Here is a 25,234-nt window from a genome sequence, read left to right on the forward strand (position 1 = left end):
GTCACTGCCCTGAAACAGCCCTGTAAGCAGGCTAAAGACAAGTGGGAGGATGAAATAGCATCTCCCTCTCCCCTATGATGGGCAAAATGATGAATTGCGTAAAATCTTATTTGGCACCTCATATTAAAAAAGTCAGAGATTATGCCAGCAACGCAAAAGGCAGAAACGAGCTGATGCACACAGAGCAGAGGAGGGCCCCGCAGAGAAATGCTCCTTTCTGTCTTTCTGTCCAGCCCGGTGACACCTCGCCACTTAATGAGCTGTCTAAAGTCAAACCGGAGAAACAGAAACACAATAAATTACCAGGCTCATCGCTTCCTGTTTGCCTCCACTCAGATACGGCTGAGTAATCTTTCTATCTGGCCTTGCACCATTCAGAATGAGATTCTGTCAAATCTCATTCTACAATCCTTGGCTCCATTTGCATAACTACGTTCGATGTTTCCAGCCAACTGGTGACATGTTTTCCTGCAGTTAATTAGACTTTGGAATTAGTTTTCTAAAAAGAAAAAAAAAAAAAAAGAAAAAATAAGATGATTTCTCCTCGGCTTGGTCTTCTATTTCCATTTGAAAGTGACAAGATAAAATTGTATATAACGGTAATTGCATGACAGCGTTGGAATTAGAGCTGAAAAGAAGGTATTTTTGCAGTTATGGAGCTAATATTCTGTTCCAATTTCAGTCTGTTCAGCATGCAGGGTCTCGACTCTTCCCTCTGACAGGGCAAACCTCATTAAGATAGAGCAAACTAATTCACTTGAGGACAAAAGCTAATTCTTCATATCTTTTTTTTTTTCTTCTTAGAGATACAGAGACAAACTGAAATTGGGTCTTGAGGGTATACACACTGAAGGTAGAGCTCTTTCCCTGCACTTATCACAACATATTTACTATAGATTAAAGAGAAGAAGGGAGAAGATATAACCTTAAGCTACCTTTCAACTGGTGCTGTCAGAAATAGACAGGAGGCTGATTCTTATAAGCAGGCCCACTCTGGACAAAACTGTCAAGAGCACTGACATCTGAGCTGCATGGGATAGGTCCACTCATGTGTCTATTCCTGCTGATAAAGCACAGCTAACCTTTTGTGAAGCAGAGGAGGAGGAGAAGGCACAGAGGAGAGAGGAGGAGATAAGAATGATGAGGAGGAGGCAAGGAAGGGCCGATGCTGGGACCACAATGGGCAGACATCCATTACCCAAACACTCAGCATGGGATATGGCATTTACTGAGAACAGCCAAATGCCATGGCAATTAATCAGGGTCTTGAATGCCAGCTGTATCAATACCCCTTGTGAACTGGGCACACTTGTGAACTGAGAAAGAAGTGCGCACACACACACACACACACACACCTCAAAACACACCTATACTTCTCTCTGTTTTTATATGAGGAACACTATGTGGATAGAGTACTGTGGCTTGTGCCTAACCTTAATATTATGTCTATGTCTCAAAGTAGGACGCACACAGAGAAATGGAATGAATACATCACTTACACAATCATAGAGTAAGGCCTGGGAGATGGCACACATTTTACTCTGCAGGGAGTTGCAAATTGCTTTTGAATAACCAAGATCTAATTGACAGGAAAAGAATGCGCTGTCACTTCGCTAGTGCGATTGCCATTAACACATTTTTCATTTTGTACATGCTCCAAGGCATTATTGTTTTGTTGGCCTCAATCCCTCCCCGGTGCAGTGAATATGTTTTAAAATGATTGTGAGCAGAATGTTGTTAGCTACACAACGCTCCCTGAGGGGAACAGAACACAAGAACAATTGGCTCATTAGAAGCAAAAACACTTCAAACCACAATATGGCTGGAACGCACTCAGAGGAGAGACAAAGTCAGTGAGTGAAGAGCACAGATGGATGGATAGAGGGGACTGGGGGTGCGTCGGGGGGGGGGCAACGGCGCACCAAAAGCAACCTTGTGTTCAACACACACTGAGCTCAGTGTGCACAAGAAAAATCTACTGATGGGATGAGGTGAATTTATAAAATCCCTGCACATGAAGAGGCTGAGGAGCAATGTGTTACATATAATCAGATTATAATAATCTCATTATAATCTGTACTACCTGCAACAACATACTGTATGCTATCTCTATGTGAAAAAGAGCACTTAGACTGCGGATATACACATCGAAAAACACATTTGTATGTATATTTGTCAATATCTAAGTCTAGATTTAACTTGTAATAATAATAAGTGATTATAAGGCTTTTCATAGCAGACCTTAACTCCTAGGTAGGAAGAGTTTTGGGGTTAGTGAAAACATTAAGGATCGTTCCTGTACAAGTGTACCAGTATTACAATATGACACTGAACCAACATGTGGGACACTCAACATCAAAACAGTTATATGGAATCAGTCGCCACTCATTTTAATATTTACACCTGTGCTTTTGCCAGTGTGACCATGCCATAATGTTTTCTGTGAAACACTCAAAAACAAGGTTTTGCAGTGTGCTCACACTGGAAAAAGTGACATAATGAGGTATGTATACTAAACATGGTCAACTGTTGGAGTCTGCGACCTGAATTGGGCATTTTTGGCTTGCAAAACTTTAAATGGCTACTTCATTTCTTTTTAAACCAATTTACCAGACTATTGTAGTTACAGCTTAGTTTGCAGACAAGGTTTTCACATAAAAAAACACATTGGACCACTCTGTCTTAGTAAAAACTTTAAAAGAGTTTTATGACAGACCAGTCTCTAGCTAGGGGCAGACTGGAAGAAAACTCTAATAGCTCTTGAGTTCTTAATGTTTTGTTCAGAGATTAGAGTGATATTTTCCAGGACATATCATCTATAATTCATTCAGTCTATTGAATCACCAAACATCTCTCACAGCCTATTAATATCAAATTCACAGTCTGATGAAAGTAATCCTGTGCATAGCTATAACAGCACTGCAAACGGGACTGGTACAGGGGTAGAACACCTTTCCATTGACTTTACCTTTTTAAAGCTGCATACACCTGAAGACCACGGCGGGTATCAGTTACCCTAACTCTAGATTACTTACATTTTAGACTATGTTTGTTGCCAGGTAACTTACATACCAAAGTTTGGCTCTAGCTACATTACTATAGATATGCTTAAACAATTGTTTAGTAAACAACAGAGACAAATTCACACTGTGCCCTTCCTATTTTTATTTATCACAGGCCTGTGTGCTCCTGCAGCAGGACAATAGCATTATCTTACATGACATAATTCAGATTGTCTGTTACAATACTAATCAAATCAGTCCCATATTTTCCATTATTGTTACATTAGCTAATTTAAAACACAAGGGGGCGCCACCAGCTCAGTTAATTTTAAGTGCTACAAGTACAGACAGGCAGGCACAACTGGAAAATGTTTCTCAACATTTTTAATGAAAGCGTCTTGTTGCTGTAGTTGACCAGGTGGTTTAATTTTATATTGAAAAACTTTGAGAATCTTTTTACATCAGTTAAGGACTTGTCTTTTAGTGGCTTCTCCTTGACATCCTCATCTCCATCCTCCTGTCTCCAGCCTATGTTCTAATGACACACACATTAAGGGGAATTTCAAGTTATCATTAATTTGTTCCCATATGGCCCATATATTTACTGATGACAGAAGACATTTAGACAAACTAGGGAAGGACTTCAGTTGTTACACAACATTTATAGGCTGTTTTTGGTTTGTGGGGTAAAAATTCATAGGTGTATTTCCAAGTATCCTGTGAAAGAACTGCTGCTTATGGTTATCACATGAACTGATCGATCATATTAACTGACTCGACCCGAAGTTTGAGTGAGAATATCTCAGCTCATGAAGATTAGTGTCATAAATACCCTCCATATATTCATTACAGCTGCAAAGCAATAGGTGTAAATGAGACATGACAGCAGTGTCTGACATCCATCGCCCTGCAAGGAGGGACAGCGGGGGGGGGGGGCAAACTGCTTAGGTTACAGAAAACTCTTCTAAGCGCCATGGGAGAGCAGCAGGGAGAAGTGTGTAGTAATAACCCATGGATCACTGATCTCTGAATCAACATCAAGTCTCAGTGTTTATTTTTCATTATATCCCAAAGGCCCTGAGCTCCTGGAAGAGGAGTCTCGTCATACTCATGAAGAGCTTCTCGTCCAAAGTACATGTTCTGCCTTAACAGTCCTGTTCTCGGTCCTAAAAACTGTTGTAACCACGAAGACCAAATAATAGCTTCACCCTTTGTATTTGCACAGCTTCTCAAGGTGGTGGTAGAATCGTAGCACGTGAAACAACAGCCTGCACCCGGTGAGAGGGGCCCTTAATCTCTTTAAATATGCCTCTGACAATTATTGTTGTGATTACCAATAAAGCTGTTATTACAGGCATTACTGTGAGCTTGACAAGTATCTCCTGGAACATGTTTGGTTTGCTGTCACAGGCAAACAGACAGATCGCAGAGAAATGAACTGGATAAATGATAAATTTATAGAAAGATGATTCATTTTAGTTCACGTGTTGAACTAGTTGAATCAACAAAAAGATGAGACTGTGAGTGAAAGAGGTGAGATATATAGTTGGAGAAAGAAGTTCGGGGAAAGGCTAAGTGCTACCTGGAGATAGCGGATTGTTCAGGACACCGTCATAAAAAAAAGGGGGCTCCTAAGGCAATTTGTTACAAACCAAATTAACACACTGCTGTAGTTTACAACTTGAGCTGATGCACAGTAAAGCATTTTACACAGTCACTGTGATGGACTGGTTTGTCATACTCCGGTGCACATGCACACAGGCTCACATACACCTACAGAGACATTCACACAAATTTTGAACAATGAATCTTATTTTGAAATGATTCAGTTAAGTCAGTGCTACAATAACACATCTTCTGTTATCAGTTATTGAGACTGTTCTGGCCTGGTCTTACCTGACAAGGTCTGACATGCAGAGATTGCTCAGTCATTTCCACCATCCCATCTCACACATTCAAACCCAAATGCAGTTTTTATTTAAATGCAATGATGAATTAGTTTTTAGCATAATCATTAAGTTAATAAAGTAAAGAGATGCAGACCTTTTGGTAGAGAAATCACTATAAATCTTGAATTAATGTAAAGCACTTCTCAAATATACATAACATTAGAAATGATCCCACTACTTACTTTCCACTGATGACGACACATTAACACTCCAGCACTAGTAGAATCTTCCTGATGTATGGCTGTAATTGTGAAAAACTGTATTTTGGATTTGAATTTGACCAGAGAGCAGGATATGGCATATCAGGTCACACTGATTCAATCACTCTTGCTGCCAGATGGTTTGAGTGGCTAACCTTGGTAATGCAACCCAAAAGAGACAAAATCCCTTATTTTTTAAATTTTTTAACCCTATGAAAAGATGGTCTGCCAGGCCAGCAAACTCAGTGTAAGCCTGTAGTGGGTCACACACAGCAAATAATGAGCGTAATCTGCTTTGACATTGATTGCAATCTCCAGTAAGAAGATCTCTAAATACATCTGTGGAAACAAACAAATATCTGTGTTACACATCAGTGACATGTTCTTTTGTAACATAGCAAATCATAGAGCAAGAGATAGATGAGAAAGTAGTTTCCTAAAGTTCACAAACATAAGGCAACTTTAGCTACCACAGACTACTGGTCACACTAGAATAAGGGGTTTTATTCGCAAGACTTTTATTTTTCATTTGCAAGATTATGGCTGCGTTATTTATCATTTAGTCTTACTTTTAGGGGAAGTTAAAGGCATTGATAGAAACATTAGGAGTGGAGTTAAAGAAGCATTTACAATAATCACCATCTGTTATTTTTATAAAACCAGGCAGATGATATGCACAGCAATTATATTGCACTACTGCAGTGTAATTGCTTTTCTTCACACCTCCCTTTATAACTTTATTACCATTTTATCAGCAGTCAGATTATACACACAGCACGTTTCACCTACTGCGGCAGTCTGATTGCTTTTATGCGTACCTGACTTTGGGGAGAATTTGCTTAAATCCACTGGATAACATTTTAAATCTGTGTTTGCCTAACTCACAGCTAATGCAAGTCTGGCTGCACCACCACTGCTGTTGAGCCTCTCCCAGTGGGCAAGCCTGTGTTGACAGTGGTGTTGCCCCACTAAGCCTGATGATTCACACACAGTGTTTTGCCAGTTTACAGGTCTCAACACACATTGGTGCACACGCCTAGCCAGCTAGCCGGTGGCTTATTGTGTAATGACAAGACACCAAGAACTTTCTTTATCTGTGCAGGTTCATGACTACAAAACACACTCTCTCTCGCTCTCTCTCTCTCTCTCTTGGATGCACACACATATATTGTGCAAGATATGAGTCTCACAAGGACGATGTGATTCAGCTCTTAGTCCTGAAAAAACAAAATCCATTCAGCTGACTCTGGGTCTGGTTCACAGTAAATCACTTGGCATTAAGGTCTGCTGATGTGTGTCAATAGAGCAAAAATAGGTGTATCAGCAGTCTTTTGACCACTGCTGCTGCGTTTTGAAAGGTCAGACATGTTTTTATGATTCTCCACTGAATAAAGCTTTAGTTTTAGCTTTGGTCAGTGACCAATAGGGGGTATTTTGGGACATCAGTTGAGAGTACTTTTTCTCACGTCAGTCAGGGTCAAGTTTGGCACTCGAAGCAGTTGTGGAGAGCTGTTGAGCTGTGAGCCTCTCAAACCTGTCTCCTCAACCTTTGTCATGAGTGATCCTTCAGCCCCACAGCGTCGACACAGGTGAGAGCTGTGCGAATGGCTTGCACCTGTAACATGAAGACCTGAGGTCACCTCTGGCACTTAGGACTACTTGTTCTCTTTGTCTTTCACGCCGACTCCCTCCTGCTGGACCCTGTTATCTCTCTCCCTTCTCTCAGGCTGTGTATCTATCCTGTGACAAGAAAAAAAAAAAAAATGAGGGTGGGAACCAGAGCTGACACAGGTGGTGAGAGGATGTGCGAGGTTCAACCAGAGTGAAACGTGAGAGTAAGAGAAGACCATTCAAAGCAGGAACAATGTTTTGTTCTAATGGCTTCCAGAGAAGGCAAACACCAACCAGGACTATCCAGATGTTTTCCTTCGTTCTTTCATGACTTTTTTCTAAAATGAATATTACCTTGTTTTACCCAAGTAGCTGGATAATTTGTTCCATTTGAGTAGAGCAGCGGGGTGGGGGCTAATGGGCGGGAAGGCAGGCGACAGTGAGGCGAGCAGCCGCACAGGTTCAGGCCTTGTTGGAGAGTATCACGTGGCAGCGTTTTACGACCTGTTTAACACCCGAGAGTTGAACGCAGCCATTTATCCCATGGTGTACGACACAGTGCGAACGCGATAGGGTGAACAAGGCAGTAAAAAAAGCTCATATTCTTTACTGGGAGAGGAAACCAGGCTACATGGAAAGAAAGAGCAATCCCTGTTTGCCTGCAGTAAATTACACTGACGCCTACTTCTCTGACACAAGTTGTTTCTGCTACAGTTTTCCACAATTTAAAAGGGAGACACTATTGTGATTGTGCTCATGTGTCAAGGGAAAGCCCTGGTACTCATCGTTTACTGGATTATAAAATATGAAACAGCCCCTGCCAGGCACAGGAGATAATTTGCATAACAATTCATGTTTCTGCTAGAACACACTGAAGTTCCCAACTACCTCCCAAGACCATCAGTCCTAACATATTTATCTCATAAAGCCGAGTGCTTCATCCTTCATCTCAGTGTGATGAAAGATAACACATATGTGTCTGTTTACACATCTCGGGCCCCCGTCCAAACCTAATTGGTGTTCCCTTGTGTGATGTATATATGAGAAAAGTGTATACGGTGAGAAAGGAAAAACATCATCATAAGATTTTTCATCTTATCATGGGTGTGAGGCAAAGCAAAGCAGCGGAACGGTGAGAGAAGATGTTTATGTGTATGTGGACGGTGAAAGTAAAGGAGTGGAAGATAAAGTGGTTGTATGTCAGTTTGGGCAGCAGTCTCATTTTTACAAGGTCTTCACCAGAACAAGAAACATTTATCTTCACAGCAACTAACAGGGAGCCACTATTAAAAAAGGCTGTGAATGTGTGTGTGTGTGTGTGTGTGTGATTGAGTGTGAGAGAGAGAGTGAGTATGCAACGTATCATGTTTATCGCTCTGCTGTTTATTATGTATGTCAGAGCCAATATGTTTATATGACCGTTCTTTGGCTCAGAAGCCTGATCCTCAATTCCTTGAAAGATCACTGGAGGGTCCCCATGTGAACACTTAGGCTGTGGCTTTCAGGGAGAAAGAAATAATAATAATAATCCCTTCAGTGATGTCTTCCACATGCGCTCCATGACGCTGACTCATTATTTTTTGACTATTTTGTCCTTCATCAGATGTGTTGGAGCCTGCGTAAGAAAGAGAAGCGAGAGACAAGGGTGAAGGAAAGTGAGTGGGTGAGAGGAAAAAGTGAGAGCTAATCTTAAATTTCAATTGAGCCCTGGCAGCTACACAAACAGAGGATGAAGTTGGGGGCAGGGAGACAGCAGCTGAGGCAGAGGGATGGATGGATGGATGTGGATGTGGATGTGGAGAGGGAAGAAAAGAGGGAGCGAGGCACTCGGCAGAGCCACTCAGTCTAGACTCCAGATGTGCAGGCAGCAGCAGTGTGGCTGTTTTGGCCCCCACCAGGCTGCTCTGGGAGTATCCTCGGCACATGTCCCCACTCCGCCTGTAAATCAGCCCAGCCAGGCCTCAGGCAACACCGCAGCCACAAAACCCCTCCACCCGGACCCCCAGAACAGGCCGGCCAGCGACAGACAGACGCCGATGAGCCCGCTGCGTTGCGTTACGCCTGTAATAATCTACCTCACTGCCTGTATGAGATCGAAAGGTCCAAGTTTAAAAAGTTACCACACATTTCCATGTACACCTTTTTGCCTGCTGGTTTTTTTTTTTTTGTGTATGTGTTTGCATGCGCATGTATGTATTCCTCTAAATGCACGTGACGTCCACCAGTGTACAGCTGCTTATACATGCAGCTGGGTGTCACACTGCCGTTCCTATTCATTTCCACCACAGCTCGTCTCTCTGGCACCAGGACATTCCTTCAAGAGTGCACTGCTTCCCCATCCCCTCCAACATCCACAGACCGTATTCACACAATTACACATTCCTGCTGGATGTTAGTGTTTGTGTGTGTAATCCTTCCCCATCAGCCCTCAACACATAATTAGATGTTGGATTGGGAGGCTCAGCCCATATATAGTAAGCAATGCAGACCGCAAGCATGCACTTAAAACCAGATTTCTTATTGTACTCCATCAGACCAGAGTGAGCTATTTTAAAAGGGGAATGAAGTCTTTCAGAGGGTCACCGGGCGGCGTTTACCACATCCAAGTACATGATAGTAGAAAGAGCAGAGGAGGAGGCCTGTGTGTGCTTTCATACCAATCCTGTGCTATTGTGCAAAGTGCTAAAGTCAACGCTTCGCTCAGCTGTTCAAACAGGTAGTGTGGAAAACATTGGAGCCGTGTTTAAGCTGATGAAGCTGCAGACATCCTCTGAACAAACAGGTGAACGCAGGGGAAAATGTGGAGGTCAGGCTGTTGCAGTGTGTGTCTGTTTATGTGTGTGTGTGTGTGTGTGTGTGTGTGTGTGTACGCTCAGCCAGGCTGCTTCCCCTTCTTTCCACCCTGTGTGTGTGAACAGGTGAGCAAGCCACCATTTTCAGTCCTACCAGGAGATCCAAACACACTATCTGAAACACACAAATACACCTATTCACACACTCACAAACCCCAGCTGATCCTCCTAAACACACCTATGCTTACTCATAATGAGATTCCAGTAGCTGCAGTACTCGAACAGCCTCCTTCTGAGTCTGTGTGTTACTGTGTGTTCACTTTGTGACTATTCAAATGCCTTGATTTTGTTTTTCCTTGTCTTGAGGATACAGAGGGAGGCTTTCCAGCGTCAAGGCCCAGGAGAAAACAGCTGACGGTCTCTGGAATGCTCCTGCAGATATCGAGGTTAACTGGGCTTTAACCTCTGCACCGTGGGAGGGGAGCACTGCTAAAACACAGCACAGACCTCCAGCTGGACTGTCATCAGAAGCTTACATTAGACAATGAGCTGCACAAGATTCAACAGTAAGAATACTGTGAGATTTAGACCCAGCCATGTTTAGTTAAAATCTACAGTGTGCCTTGACATGATGAAACAGAGATAAAAAAAAAAAAAAAGAAAGCGATGTCTATGAGTAGGGAAGGTGTGCTGAAGTGATTAGCTAATTAATGGACAGAAATGTAATCTTTATTTTAGCATTTATCAAGACAAAATGTCAAACATTAACTGAGTGCAGCTTCTCTCCCATGGGAATTTGTTGCTTTTCTGTGTATTTATATAGCTGTAACCCAAATATCTTTGGCTTTTGAGCCGACTCAAACAAAAGAAGTAATTTGAGGGTGTCACCTAAGGATCTGGGAGATGATGAAGTAAACCAGTGGTTCCAGAACCTCTTTTGTGTGATATGTCCACACGGCCCTGTCATGTTCCTTTTCATTGGAGGGTGAATTTTTGTTTTTCATACAGTGTGTCTCTTAACATAAGTGAGTCAAATTGATTTCAAAACATTTTACATTACTTTTATAGATATTTGTCAATGACTTTTAGCTATTTCAAAGATTTATCCATTAGCATTTACACTTATTCTAGTATTTTAGCTGTTCCAACTGTAGGCATGTAATGTATCCATTACCTTATTCTATTTAGTCCTATATCCCATCATTTTAGCTCACTATTTTAACTGTTTATCTCCATATTTGAATTGTTTACACATTATCTTTAGCTATCCATTCAAACTATTTATGCACTACTTTAGCCACATCATTTCAATAGTTTAAATCACTTTCAATTTATTATTTTTAGCCAACTATTTCAACAACATATCTCTTCACTTTTAGCTGTTTAGACTGGCTTTTAGGCACTTTCTGTTGTAAACACATGGTGTTTAGGTGTCACACTGACTTAAAATATTAAGATAAGATTAGATAAGACAAACCTTTATTCGTCCCACAACAGGGAAACTCAAACTCCTCAAACTCACTTTTCATATCAGTTGAGCTGTTTTAAATTCTTTTCGCAGACCTCTTGCTGGGACTAAACAATAAATTGCTTCATCCTAAAAACAACTGGCAGATTATTCAGTAATGAATTTAATTGTTAGTTTCAAACCTATTTAGCAGTTTCAGTTTGTATCACTACCCTATTTTTGATCCCATGTGTTCTTCCACTGTTTACTTTTTAGGGTTTAGGCAACACTTTAGGATTTGGGGAGAATGAGACTCATCAAAAGCAACACTTGCGAATCGCTTATTATCCTCGACAGGCTCCATTTTGTACCACAAGAGGGCCACCAACACCACCTAAGATCCTCTTGGGGTCTACAAACAGACAGGAACCTGTGTTTATGTGTGTATTTGTGCCTGTCTGTTAGCATGCATGCATGCATGCATGAGCAATCCTGAGTGTGTGTGTGGGGGGGATTGCAAGACACAAGGCAGTCAGTCAGAGGGCCCTGGGCCCAGGGTTAATTAGTAGCAGGGCTAGGCCACAATCAGGCCAGCAACAGCCGCCTGGCCAGCGGTCATCATGTGAAACGGCTGGAAGGGGAGAACGTCTCCCTGACGCTGCAGATAGACCGGTTCAAAGAGCTTATCTGTGGCTGTCTGGCTTCGCTTTATCTGATGTGACCCCGGCTCATACGCCTCCTGTTACACTATGTTTTATCTGGTGCAGTGTGTGGAAGTGGTTCCTGTGTGTGCGCATGCATGCATTTGAAGGCTTGTGAGTGCTGGAATCTGGATATAATGTTAAATGCTTGGGTTGGATGTCAACCAGGCCAGTTGAGATCTCTACCAGTTGTAACACAATAAAAAAAAATCGGGGGGTTAGAGGAAGGGGCTGCCTATCAACCGCAGGTAATGTCACTGTTCCACAGCAATCTGAAATTGTTTAAATGTGCGTTTGTGCAGTGATTTATGAAGTGATTTATGGGAAAGTTACTCAGGCGAGCTCTGTGGCCTGAGCTGGATAGACTGCCGAGTATGTTTTTGTTTAAGTGTCTTTAGACCACAGCTCAACGAGCACAGAAGAAATCCACAGTTAACAGAAAGTACTCAGCTATAGGTATATATGGAGGGTAGTCAGTAATCTGTTCAGAATTACATTCTCCAAACAGCCCTCTGAGTGTGCACTCATTCTGCAAGCAATCATTTATTTTCTATTATATGCTAATAAGCAGTGTTACATCTTTCAAATGAACCACTGCACAGTAATTACCTACTCACTCCAAGCTTTCTGTGGGCAGGGACATACAATTCAGACACAATTTAGCTACAATGCTGCAGTAATTGTTGTTGCCCACTGTCTCCCCCAGGGGTGACCCTCTCATTTCCTGAAAGACAAACACATGCAGATACAGATGCACATACTCACACACATTAACACACAATGTTGACACAGCTTCAGCAGGGACACCTCCCTCTACATCATGACACCCCCCCCACCACCACCACCTTTTGCCTTCTTGATCCCTCATTCCGTCCCTCCCTACTACACACACACACACACACACACACACATACACACACAGTACTGTTTGGTGGAGATCAGAAGCCCAGCTCGGAGGCCCCACACCTGGGCATGTTTGCGGAGGAAGCGGGCCCTGGGCGGGCTGCGCTCCATGCGCCTGTCGACTGGCTCCACCAAGTCTGGCCAGCTGTGCTCCTGGCCTGGCCTCGCGCTGTGGGGGCTGTGCAGCTGGGAAAGGCATGTTTCCCAAAAGAGGAGAAAAAAAGGCAGGGAAGGGAGGAGGGAGGGGAGGACACAGAAGAAGAGAAAGAGAAAAAAAAAGGGCTTTAGGTTATTTTGAGCTCATTACACATTCATCCCTGAGCTCTCATAAACCATCTCCTTTTATATGAAAGAAGCATTCTGGACTAATCTGGTTAATACCTTGGAAGTGTTTGAGTTCAGTGGACTTCTATGGACTTATGAAGCTGTATTTTATGATTGCAAGCAAAAAAAAAAAAAAAGTCTTGCGTATGAAATGTACTGTAGTTCTGCTGCTGCAATAAAGGTATTAACAGCACATTTGTCAACACATTTATTTTCCCACAGTGTCACCGATATGTCAGACTCTTTTCTGATTAAATTATTTATTCTTTCATGAAGTGTGAAATAAACTACGAGCAAACTGGAATTCACACTCTCAGGCTTGTTTTATTGCACCTTCATGAAATAAAACAAACGTTTGATTTATGTTGATTTTGAATATTGGATACTATTTGCGTATGCTGTGATGAGATGATGACATGACACACAAACTGGTGCAGCATTTGCTGCTTCAGATGTCACCTCTTCCTGTGTGTGTTCTTAGCCTGCTGCCATGCGGAGCTCTGAGCACAGCAGTAGCTCAGGAAGTGGAGGGACATGTGGAGAGGCCGCCATGTACTCCTGTCACTCCAGCGCTCCAAGGAATAGCCGGGCCAGGCGGACCGAGGCCATAGAAGAGAAGAGATGGAGCAGAGATTCCATCAGAACGTGCCTTTAGCACAGGCCTCATCTTTGGCAGGAGCCACAGCTCAGCTCTCCCTCCTGCCAAAACCTCCTGAAGATGAGTCCAAAGAGTTTTAATAGTGATTAACTGAAAATGAGATTGTCTCAGTGCTGCAGTGTATTTTTGTTGTAAAAGGAAAGTGAAACTGCCAGAGGCTACAAAAGATAGCTATCTGTCCAAGGCATCTTTATTTGTTCAGTATTACTTGTCTGTTTTTACTTCTGTTTGCATAGTTCAGATTTGAGATACCGTGAAACTATCTGTATAGATGTTAACAGAGGTCATTTAAACCTGAACACTTCAATAGGCATCCTTGGGCTTGTTTGACTATTGATTGAGTGTTCAGGTGAAACAACACTGGTTATCCAGTCTAACTATTTATTGCCTCCTGCAATGTCACTGCCCTCAGAGAACCTCAGTCATATGAAAGCAGCCATGCAAGCAGAGAAGCAATACACTAAACCCATTTGTCTGTCACACAAAGCATAAAGCCTGCTGACAGGCAACGCGTTCTGTCTGTAAGGAGGACTGGTGTGAGCTGCTTCCCCTCTGTTCAAAGGAGGCGTTCACAGCTTGGAGGCTGTGTGTGCACGTGTGTGTGTGTATGTGTATGATAGTGGTGATGGTGGGGTGGGGTTAAGGTGATACAGTGGTTCTTGGCAGCCCACAGCCATTCTTCAGACCAGGTTGGCCAGCACCGCAGGATTCTAGTCCTGTTCCCTGCTGCCCTCTCTCCATGGGCCTGACCCTGGACCTGCCACCCTGCTGTCACCAGTGGCCCAGGTGGCCAGATGGAAGCAACATAAGGTGAGCATATGGTGGTGAAAAATAAGTGCCTGTCTTTGCTAGAAACTTCATTTTTACACTAAATGAGAAATAAAAAAGTTGCAGTCTGTGCATGGTAAAATTACATTTACAGATGATGGGAGATGTTTTGGAGGGACTGGATACACCAGGCGCGCAGACAGAAAGGCGCCTAAATCAAATTATATTTTCTCCTATACCTCCCACACTGTCACTCCTCATGCTCCTTCTCAGGCTCCATGTGTTTCTCCATTGGCCCGTATTTACTCACCCACGGAGGCCTCCTTCTCACAAGTTGTCTGTGCTCTGCCCTGCCTGCCTCATCACGGGAGCCAGTGCTTGGGCTTGGCGTACCAACTAGAGCCAGTCTCTGCTCGCAACCAGGGCCCACACATCCACACCCACTACATTCCTCCACTTGCAGCCAGAGGGGAGGGAGAGGTGCTGGATGAGGTGAACATCAGTCCTAATGGATGGGACAGACTTGTGAGATATTGCAAAATATTCTCTACAGATCAACAGGTATGAGTTGCACTTTGTGCCTCTGTCTCATATCATTAGGCTGCATGATGTCTGCTAGGCTCATTTTCCTGTGATGTTGTGATTCGTTGGTCTGCTGTCTCAGAAGACAGTCAATCTCTGGGGGAACAGATTCGCTTTGCATCATAAACCTGCAGCTTAGCAAAGTAAATTGAAAAACACAACAGATGGAAAAGAAGACCTCTGGAGAAAAGGAAAAATCCTGACAAAGGCAGAAAGAGAGAATTATCTCCCCAGCTGTCTGTACAGGAAGTCTCTCCCAGAGAGTCAGCTCTGACCGGTCTGATCACAGAGGCAGCACAGGAAGTCCCACAAAAAGAAAAGGAAGTGAACACCAGCTCCAGGAAGTGAGTTTTTGCAGCTTCGGCTCCACGAAGTCTGGACCCTAAAGGGAGGGAGGAGGGAGGAGGAAGGGAGGCAGCCCAGCTGAACACCAGAGTGTGAGAGAGGAGAAAAAGAGAGGGAAAAGGCACACAGAAGGAGAGACAGACAGATTAGGGCGTAGTGACGGCAGTGACAGCTGTCTCCATGCTGCCAGCTGTGTGTCATTTAGTGAGTGCTTATAAAAATGAGCCTGGCACCAGGGAGTGATGTCCCTGATGCTGTGGCGCCAGGCGCTCCGCTTCAAATGACATTGGGTGCCACCACTGACTTCCTCTCAACCTACACGCACATATACACACACAAATGAAAGAGCACAAAAAGCTCAATTCAGCACAAGTAAATGCAGGCTTGTGTTTGTGAGAGGCATATTTTCAGCTGCTTCTGTCCTTCTGCAGTCTCCTACAATAGAAAACTGTAATGTGTTTCCACAAAGCATCTAATTACACAACACCGCAACTCAACAGTATCAGAGCAAACACGGGGTACGTCAGGACAAACAGATTAGTGGTTCTGGTGACAACAACCCCACGAAGTTGCACTCACGCACACCTGTGTTCACACATCTTCTGACTAAGCCAAGCGTTTTGCATGTAAATAGAGTCTGTTGTTGTGCTGAGGAGGTGCTAACTTCCCCTATGATGCACCTGGACCCACAGCTCATCTGCATAAAGAGAGAGAGGGAGGACAGAGAGAGACAGGGAGAACATCAGAGGTGTAAATGGATTAAAACCTGGTAATTGGGGAGTATTTAGTCGACTGCCCTGACCATGAGGCCTGAGGAACAGCAGATGAAGCCTCATTTGGATTTCTTAGAGTTCACGTCACTCAACGCAGTGACGTCAGTTCTTCTCGTACCAGCTGACCTCTACACTATTTTCCCCCCTCCATCCCAACTGCTTATTTTATTGCCATAATGTGTTATACACCTTTCCAACTATTATTTATGCATGGGCTGTGTATCACCTTTATTTTTCTGCTTCTTATGGCATATGGTATTGTTTTTTTTTTTTGATTCATTTCACTGTATTGTGTTGCCTTGTACTGTAACGTGCAATGACAATAAAGTTGAATCTAATCTTATCCACACATATCTGCTCTTGAACCATTTGTCTTGATGACACTTTCATTCCCATTTAAAGGAGCAATAAACGTATAGTCTATCATATGTTTCCATTATAGTATTAATACTTTAAAAATTCAGAGTGCCTCTTTAAAACTGCAAATTCCCTCTGGATGTCATGTAACATATACTCCAGTATACAATATTTTTATGTGCATCTGTGTCATAAACATGCAGTCATAAAGTGCCAGCCAGCCTTGAAACCACATCTCAAAATGTGCCCTTTGAGAGCGCTCCAAATTTCAAAGAACCACTTTCAAAAAAGGCAGAAAACTGAATGACATATAATAAGAAGGAACAGTTTGACTTTGCACAAACATGGATAAGTTGAAGTGACGCCATTTAGCTTGTTGGCTGTCTGTCTCAGCAAGATGCCGCTGACAACTATCAGTGTTTGTACAGTATATTTGTGTCCTCCTCCTACCCTTTACCTCCAATCCTGTTTATTCTTTCATGATAAATGATAAAGCAGAAAACCATTTGTTCTCTGTTTGCTATCTCAGGCTATCAGGGCCTTACAACAGTATCTACTGGGGCTCTGTCAAGGTCGGAACGCAGTTATTCCAAAAACCCTTCAGGCTCACAACTGCTTTTCAGATGGGACTCTGGCGTCTTGGAGTCAGCACAGGACACACAGCCATAACATTTGGGTTGGAGTCTTCCAGCAGATATAATTCAGCACAGCTTTAAAAGCAAAAGCTGATAATATTCAAAACGACTGCTGTCATCATACTCAAGAGAGTGAGTACTCTGGCTCAGAGCCAGACAACTCACTGCTCTATATTTGGTCATTTCTGCTGGTTTAAAATGACTTCACCAATGCAATTTTAGCTGGACCCGTGTGTTGTTTCAGTCTCATTTTCAGTAAACTCTGTGATCACCTTGCCTTTACGTTCCACAGGCCTTTCACTGGGAGCACAAAGAGGGAGAGGGGCATTAGTCCAGAAGAAAAGCCCAGCTTTGGCTTCTTAAAGAAAGCAGAGGTTTAGCTCTTTCACTTCCACTGCATTGTTATGCTAAGGCACAGCTTGGGAATAAGAGGGAACCATTAGCATCTGAAGAAGAGCCAACATCTGAGGGAAACATGTCTTTAAGGCCCCAGAGAAAAGAATCCATGCTGTCTCTCCCTCTCATTTTCTCATACTCTAACTCACTCACTTGTTCCTCAACTCAACTCTCATTCCTCGCCATTTGAAGGCCTATTCTCTATTTTCTTTCAGTTTCTCCTGCTGGCTCTTTTGGCGCGAAGTGGGATATGAGATGTGTATGTGTGTGGGTTGTGGGGTTGAGGGGGATTAGGAACTGAAATGCTGCAGGAGACAATGAATATAGTAGCACTGAACAAATACTTTATATCTAACACATTGTGCTTGCAGCATTGGTAAACATTTTACCTTTACTGTGGTGGTGGTTAATGCTCCCAGCTTTGTCATCCGTTCACTTAGCTCTGTTATCACATATACAATTTAACTTTGAGGCAGGCAGTAACTGAAACCAAGCCTGACTCTGCTTCATATCTGTATCTGTAGATACTAAGCACTGATCAACACCTCATGGTGTTATTTTCTGTGGGGGGACTGCTGTGGTACTAGAATTGTCACGCGTCACGTGTCAGTGTCAGTGCTGACACTGACCTGGTTATTACGACCAGCAGTTACATTTTTGTTAATTGACCAATAGCAACTGTAGTAATTATGACACACACAAAGTAGCGAATCGGATGACATAGTACACTGTATGGCGTGATAAAGCCTGCATTAGTAGGTTGGTACACCTTAACCCAAGCTGCAATGTTTTCCTAAACCTAACCAAGCTGTTTCTGTGCCCAAAACGAACCAAACCACGACAGTTCCATAAGATTATTCCCATGGCGACTGAACGGTCATATGGGTCGACTTTGACCATGGTGACTAAGGTCCGGTAAGCATGTAATGGTTTTGTGACTCATATTTGAAGGACATATATACTGTTGTTTAGATGGGGATTTGCTGGATCTGGTGTATTGGATTGGTGAATCCCTATTGCATTCACAATAGTTTGTTAGAGTTTGTAAAAAATAAGGATGTCATTGGAAAAATAATCTTAACTTATTAGTTTGTTTAGTTACAAAAGCTATGACAGCAGGAGAGCTGTTCATGTAATCTATATGATACTTAGCTCCTGCACTGAAGTGCATTACCATGCAATGACAAAGCTTTGACAAAATCAGGCCTTGCAGATGCCAAGCTTCACATGAACGGAGCCTAATCTGTCTGGAACAATCCTGTTACCTGGATAACTGAACACAGCATCGCTGCTGCTTCCAAGTACGAAAGCAGCTTTAGTTTTCTCTCTGCTTTGAGCTTGGATTTGTTAAAAACAGTCCGGCCTGCGACGCTCCTGCAGAGCCATTCAGGGGGAAAGCTGCAAGATGAATCATATCCCCAACACACACACGTCATCCTGGGTGGGATCCCACAGACGCTCCCCCCTTGTGTCACAACTGGACATGAAGAGGATCAAATCCCACAAGGAGCGAGTGTGATACTGTAAAGACTGACAAACACAGGCCACAGGGCTTCAAGCAGGAACCAAAAACTAGACATGCTGAGTCACTGGAGTTTCTGTAGCTCTGCTCCTGCTGGCTGTTTACACCTAAGACAGCAGTGATGAACTGAGTGATAACAGCAACACCAGCAGCAGCAGCACTCTGAGGTCTACTGTGTATGATAAAAACATGACAGAGCTTTTGGGTTGAGTCCATCAAGCTGACTGAAGCCTGACTGAAGCACAGAGCCATTTGGAGATGTGTAGAATGACTAAGTCGTGCACCTGCCTCTTGTTCAGGGCCAGCATACTGACGCGGCGGAGAGGGGAGAGGGGGGTTGCATGAAAAAAAGGAATTTCCAAGGACGGGGAAGAAGTTGTGAAATCATATTGCGCATGTGGCCTGCACAGCTGCAGTGGGAGTGAATTGCTCCATGTGTAACGGCATGAATCACCAGTAGAGTTCCTCAGAAGTCAGATCACGCTTTCGTCTCTCTCTTAATTCTTTCTCAACCTCTCTCTCTCACTCTGCCTCTCATACTCCTCCTCTTTTGTTTTCTTTACCTCGCCTTTTTTTTAAATCACAGGTGCAAGTGGTGAAGTAAGCTGACTAGATTTTCCACGTGCACACACAGAGAGAAATATAAAAACACACACACACATCAGGAATAACAATGAACAATGCTGGAGCCACCCAAAGTCGCTTCATCAGCATGAGATCATGTGGCACATATAACACACGTTGCTCAATCACTTCCTCCTCCTCCTACCCCCACTACATTCTAACACAGGTGGCCAACTGCCACAGCCGGAGCAACATTCCTGCTGTTGTTAAGTGACATCTCCCCTGTAGAAGTGTCCTCATCCTCAGCCAGGAAAATCAGATGACTCACAAAGTTATTTACCTCAGATTGCACTCATCTGGGTTTTAATGTCACTGCTAATGTAAGTGGAATGCATATACATGGCTGCTTGGGCCAGTATACCCAAAGTATATTACTGCAGATGCAACATAGAGATCAATGAAAGCAATTTGAGCATTTTGGTTGCCAAGGCTCATTGAAAGGACATAAAATGTCAATCTTTTGCAGCAGAATTAGTTCATACTGTCATTGCATTTGCTCAATCCAGAGTAAAAAAAAATGCAAATGCTCTGTCGACCAAAAGGAAGCTGTCTTTAGTTGTGTTGTCACCTCTTCTTTTGAAATATAAACTCTCCTATAAAAAGAGGGTGATATGATATGAGTCAGTGGTACAAAAATTTCTTCTGAATAACAATAATGTCTACTTATCAGCGCGTTAGCAATCAAGCTAACAAGCTTGATGAGCTTTCTTCCTTTCAGTGACTCTCCATGCATAAAATGATGCACAATCCTAATAACGAAATTCCAGGAGTGAGTAAATAGAAACTTGAAATCACCAAACATCTGCAAAGACACACAGATGGGAATTCACCCTCTAAATTCCACAGTGATAAATGAGATGATGAAAGGAGGGCAGCTGTTTAGGAGCACCTTGATGAAGTGGAGAGGTTCGTGACATCTTTAGCTGTCAAAGCTTTGGTTCATATGCTAAGTTGACAGGGTTAGAATGTGTCTTTAATGCTAATTCAATGGTGAAATCCACCCAGAGCCAATCTAGCAGTAATGCCTTGTAGGGCAGCAGTGTTATCCAGAATCCCAAAGGACTGTCCACTGCTGCTCTGTGTGGTCCAGCCCCCCCAGGAGAGGGCTGAGGCTGCAGACTCTGGGTCTGCCTCCCTCTCCTCCTTGTCCTCCTTTGATATCAGGAGTACTGGAATGGAGGAGTAGCACTGGAGGGGTGGAGGGGGTCTCCCTAGTTGCCAAGTGATCGCCATATGGGCAGCTCACTGGTGTTACTGGGGGCCCGGGGCAGTTCCCAGAATTCACATGATAATGAAGCCCGGGGCCATTCAGAGTGCTGGCCTAAAGCTGGGCCTAAGAGCTTTTGATAGCCCCCAGCAGCCTGTAGGCCTGCCCACCCCGGGCCCAGCCAGCTTTCCTGCCAGTCCCAAACCACCTGTTTGATTTTCCCAGGGCCCTGCCACAGCAAAGGGAGAGGAGAGAAAGAGGGAGCAGGGAGGAGGAGGGGAGGGGCAGCAAAGGAATGTCTCCCTCTTATTTTGTCACTGAGTGTGTACTTCCCATTCACTTCCTCTTTATAATTCTCCTGCCCTCCTCTCACGTGCACACACACATACGCGCTGTTGCATAAACACGGTCATGCACGCGAACCCATGAACCCCAGTATAACCTAGATGCACACACACACACACACACACCATGCTGACCCACACACAGGCTATTCCCCCTTTTGTTAAGCCCCCCGAAACAATCCCAGGGACAAGAATGAGGTTTAAAAGTAGGGCACCTTCTGCTGCATTGAAGTTTCACACAAGCAGATTCCTGGAAGTGGGCCCTGGGTGAAAAGCAGGACGCTTGTCTTAACTATGTGCCTTCCAGCTCTACATGGGAACCAGAGGAGGATCTTCACCAGGAAGCCGATGAGACTGACAGACTGGCAGTAGAAAGACATGGGGGCGGGGGGTTGGATGAGAGGGTGATGGAGACTGGGGTGGATGAAGGGACACCCAGGAGTGAGAGGAGTGATGAGGGGAGCAGAGAAAGGGAATGGAGCTTGTGGCATTTGCGGGGGGCCGATGAATGTTTACAACAAAGGCACATTCCTTTATCGTGAGAATGGCTGGTTGATACACAGCAATAACACTGGGACAGACAGGACAGATGGCCCCAGGCCTTCCTTACTGTACTGTACTCCCTTACAACACAAAGGTTTAGTTCTTGCTTAGTCAAATAATTAATATGAAGTTTTAGCTACTGGGCTTCAATTGACTTTTCCAAATAAAAGAGTGAATCTTTGCTTTTCTTTCTGACAAAATTCTGTGGTAGAAATTTTCCTGTTTTGAAATCATGTGATATGATCACAGTAGCCAAAACACACACACACTAGGAGCACAGGTGTGCAGGTGTGACGCTGTGTACTCTGCGGCCACTTCTATTTCCCGGGTGCGAAGGTGGGGCAGCGTTTCTACAGTTTAACCTGAAATGCTGCTTTGCTGGGGGCTAAACACCTGCGCTGCAGTCACAGGCATCACAGAAAAAGGGCGTGTGCGTGCGTGTGTGTGTGTGTGTGTGTGTGTATGGTGTACAACTGAGCTGCTTGTGTTTATCCATCACCCTGTCTCTGGTTACTGTAGGCTCTTGGCTGAGCTGTTTCTTTTAACACATTATACATGTCAGGTGTGCAGGGGACATCTGCATAGAAAACATTACAATAACGCTGCACTGCAGCTCTATTGACTGTGACAAGAATAACACACCTACACCTGTTGCACCTGCACTGCCTTCTGTATGCCACATGAATAGATAGCTAGATTCCCACACCCAAGTAAATTAACTTCCTCTTCTCATCGCACCCTCCATACAGCTTTGATAAATAGCAACAACAAACAAGAGGGGAAACTTGAGTGCGCTCAGATCACAGCTGAGCCAGCAGAGACTGTTAAGGTGGGACTTTAGTGTCAAGAGCATCAGGAGAGAGAAACAAAAACTCCCCGAGGCCCAAATAACTTGATTATACCCGCTGCACAATCAAAACAAAAGTGGCAGGCCCAATCTGTTCACTGTCAATGGCAGCTCTCATTTGTCAAGCCCATCTAAGAGGTTGGTTCTCAGGCGACTCGCACAATGCCCAGTGACAAACAGGAGGGCTCTCCTTTTAGCCCTGCCTGCCACCGGGAAGCCCATCTGAAGTATTAATCTTTGCGTGGAAGAGTGGAGGAGAGGGCTCAGCCTGGCCCAGCCATTGTCCCCAGGCCTGAGCCCTCTGAATGGGGCTTTGTCAGCTCCCCAGCTGCCACTGTCCATGCTCCATCTTTGGGCTTTGGCTCCCATGTCCCCTGGCCGTGCTGACTGGACGCCTCTGTGCAGCTGTGGGGATGTGTGAGTTTGTGTGTGTGTGTGTGTGTGTGTGTGTGGTACGGAGAGAGAGGTCAGGTGACAGACCATTTGTCTCACACACAGAAACACACTCAAATATGTGGGTTATTGTCATTTCAAAGTGGTGCATTCAGTTGCCATGGAGTTGTAAAAAGACCACAGTGAGCTCCTGTCTTTAATATGTTGTTTTAAGACCTTCATAAAAGAAAGGTAGTCACATTTTGAAAAATAAAGTGAGTAAATGAGTGATCTAAATGGCTTAATTCAAATATATGTACAGTGTATTTATTTATTTATTCATAATTCCCTCATTCAGCCAACACAGCAAATAATGGACACAGAGCGGAGACAATACTGGAACTTATGTGTTAGTTTCCCAGAAGTAGCTTTTGGTTTGTTCCCCATCTCCCTCCTACAGCAGGGGGCAGCTGGCCAGCAGTAATCAGGCCTGTCCCCTGTAGGCATCCTCTGGCTACCAGCTGGGAACAGCTGGTCTCCCCTTGTGCTACCAGTAGACCTAGGCCCTGCTGGAAGTCATGGAAAGGAGAAGGCCTTATAGGATCTGACAAACAGACAGCATTCACACATCGACAGGTTCTGCTAATGAAGAGACCTCATTAGGCTACATTTACAGTTTCTATAGAGGTATACCTATTGTTCCCAGAGGCCAGCTGTAGCCATGGGGCTACTAGGGACAATGGAGCACCTCACCAGATTGTGTTGCCAGTCTCCACAGCATCAGCGCAAAGTTTCTGTTAACTCACACGAGTGTCCGCTGTTTGACATCAGAGGCAAAGAGTCACCAAAGTGGAAGCAACAGACGGAAGGGTGAGGTGGAATTGTAAAATTGGTGCTGGTGGGAGTGGCGGAGGGTTGGGGGGGGTGATAACCAGTACATGGAAAAGGGACTTGGTTGTTATTAAATTTTCAACAAGCCATCACACTGTCTCCTATTGTGTATGGCTCCACCCCTGCCTTCCCCCAAGCCCCTGACCATAGAGAACACCAAACAGCATCCCCTCTTCCTCCTCCTTCTAACCCAGCTCCACCACAGCACCCCACACCCCCAACTAAAGCTCTCTCTCCAGGCAATTGCCACTGGAGTGGAAAGTATTCCAGAGCACAATGCCTATGCTCTCAATGGGTGCTTTAGCATGCCACCAGTGTGCTGTCACCAGCAGATGGGGAGCTAATTAGAAGCCATTAAAGGGCTTTGATAGTGTGTGTGGGAACCAGGCGGAGGGAGATGACCACAGGGGTGTGAAGGAGGGGTGAGTTTTGGGTCCAGTGAACGCACACACACAAGTACACAAGTGAGAAAAAGAGATAGAGTGAGACCAAGCTGTCCTCCTGGGCCAAGGACACAGAGCAGAGGACACCTGTGGGGCTTCAAGGATCTCCGAGAGGCTTCAGCACACACCATCAGCGTTCCTGCAACTTGCCCCTGACTCTCTGGGAAGGGCATCCATCCACCCACCCAGTCTGCTGTCTGCACACAGGAAAAACACCCATCAGGCGTCAAGGCTCCAGCCAGTCTGTGCTACAGATGACACATCTCTGAACCAGGACTCCCACAGGAAGTGACTCCCAACCACTGGCCCTCAGTCATTACAGAGACCGGGCTGCCCAGGGAGGTGCCAGGCCACGCTGGGGCACACCAGGAATCCAGGCAAAAACATACATAGCACACACCCACAGAAGCCATGACACATAGTATTACAAACACTAACATTCAGCAAAAATATCCTCCCTCTATGACTGATGGGTCTTGAGTGCCATAAGTCAATCATCACTCAGCCAAGGACATTTGTAACACATTGCAGTGTTGTAAAAGTTTTTGTATCTGACAACACAAACACACTCCTCCCAGTCCCATATGAGCCTGTCCACACACCTGCACACAGGTGTGATCATTATCAAGCAAACAGGAAGAGCCTGACTGGGAACTGGAAACTAATCCCACAGCTGCAAGGAGATGGCCTCTGTGTGTGTGTGTGTGTGTGTGTGTAAAAATTGTGGTACTGTTCTCTCATAATCAAATTCCTCCCAGTTTCTTTTCAACAGTGTAGCAATAATCACATTGAAGTAAAATCATCTCTCTAAGAAACCACTGCTATTATTATAGTTCGGTCACTTTCATGTTTCAGGAAGTAGTACGAGCACTACTTATTGTCCTCCTAGCAATAATAACAGCAGCAAAAGTGTGAAAGCATTGCTGGAATGTCCTATTTCCTCTGAATGAATTCCTGCACCAACTTTTCCCCTGGTGGCTTCCTGTAGTGTGCTTTTG

The 25,234-nt window shown here is 44.2% G+C and overlaps 1 long non-coding RNA gene across 1 annotated transcript; it reads left to right on the forward strand.

Moving 5' to 3' along the window:
* The first annotated feature begins 14,271 nt into the window (after positions 1–14,271).
* Positions 14,272–16,232, forward strand: LOC117152658 (uncharacterized). The gene is made up of 3 exons (XR_004463084.1): positions 14,272–14,397; positions 14,629–14,916; positions 15,020–16,232. It is a non-coding gene; the product is annotated as an uncharacterized LOC117152658 (long non-coding RNA).
* The last annotated feature ends 9,002 nt before the right edge of the window (positions 16,233–25,234 follow it).

Source organism: Mastacembelus armatus, chromosome 5 (assembly GCF_900324485.2).
Source record: "Mastacembelus armatus chromosome 5, fMasArm1.2, whole genome shotgun sequence".
NCBI classification, from domain to species: Eukaryota; Metazoa; Chordata; class Actinopteri; order Synbranchiformes; family Mastacembelidae; genus Mastacembelus; species Mastacembelus armatus.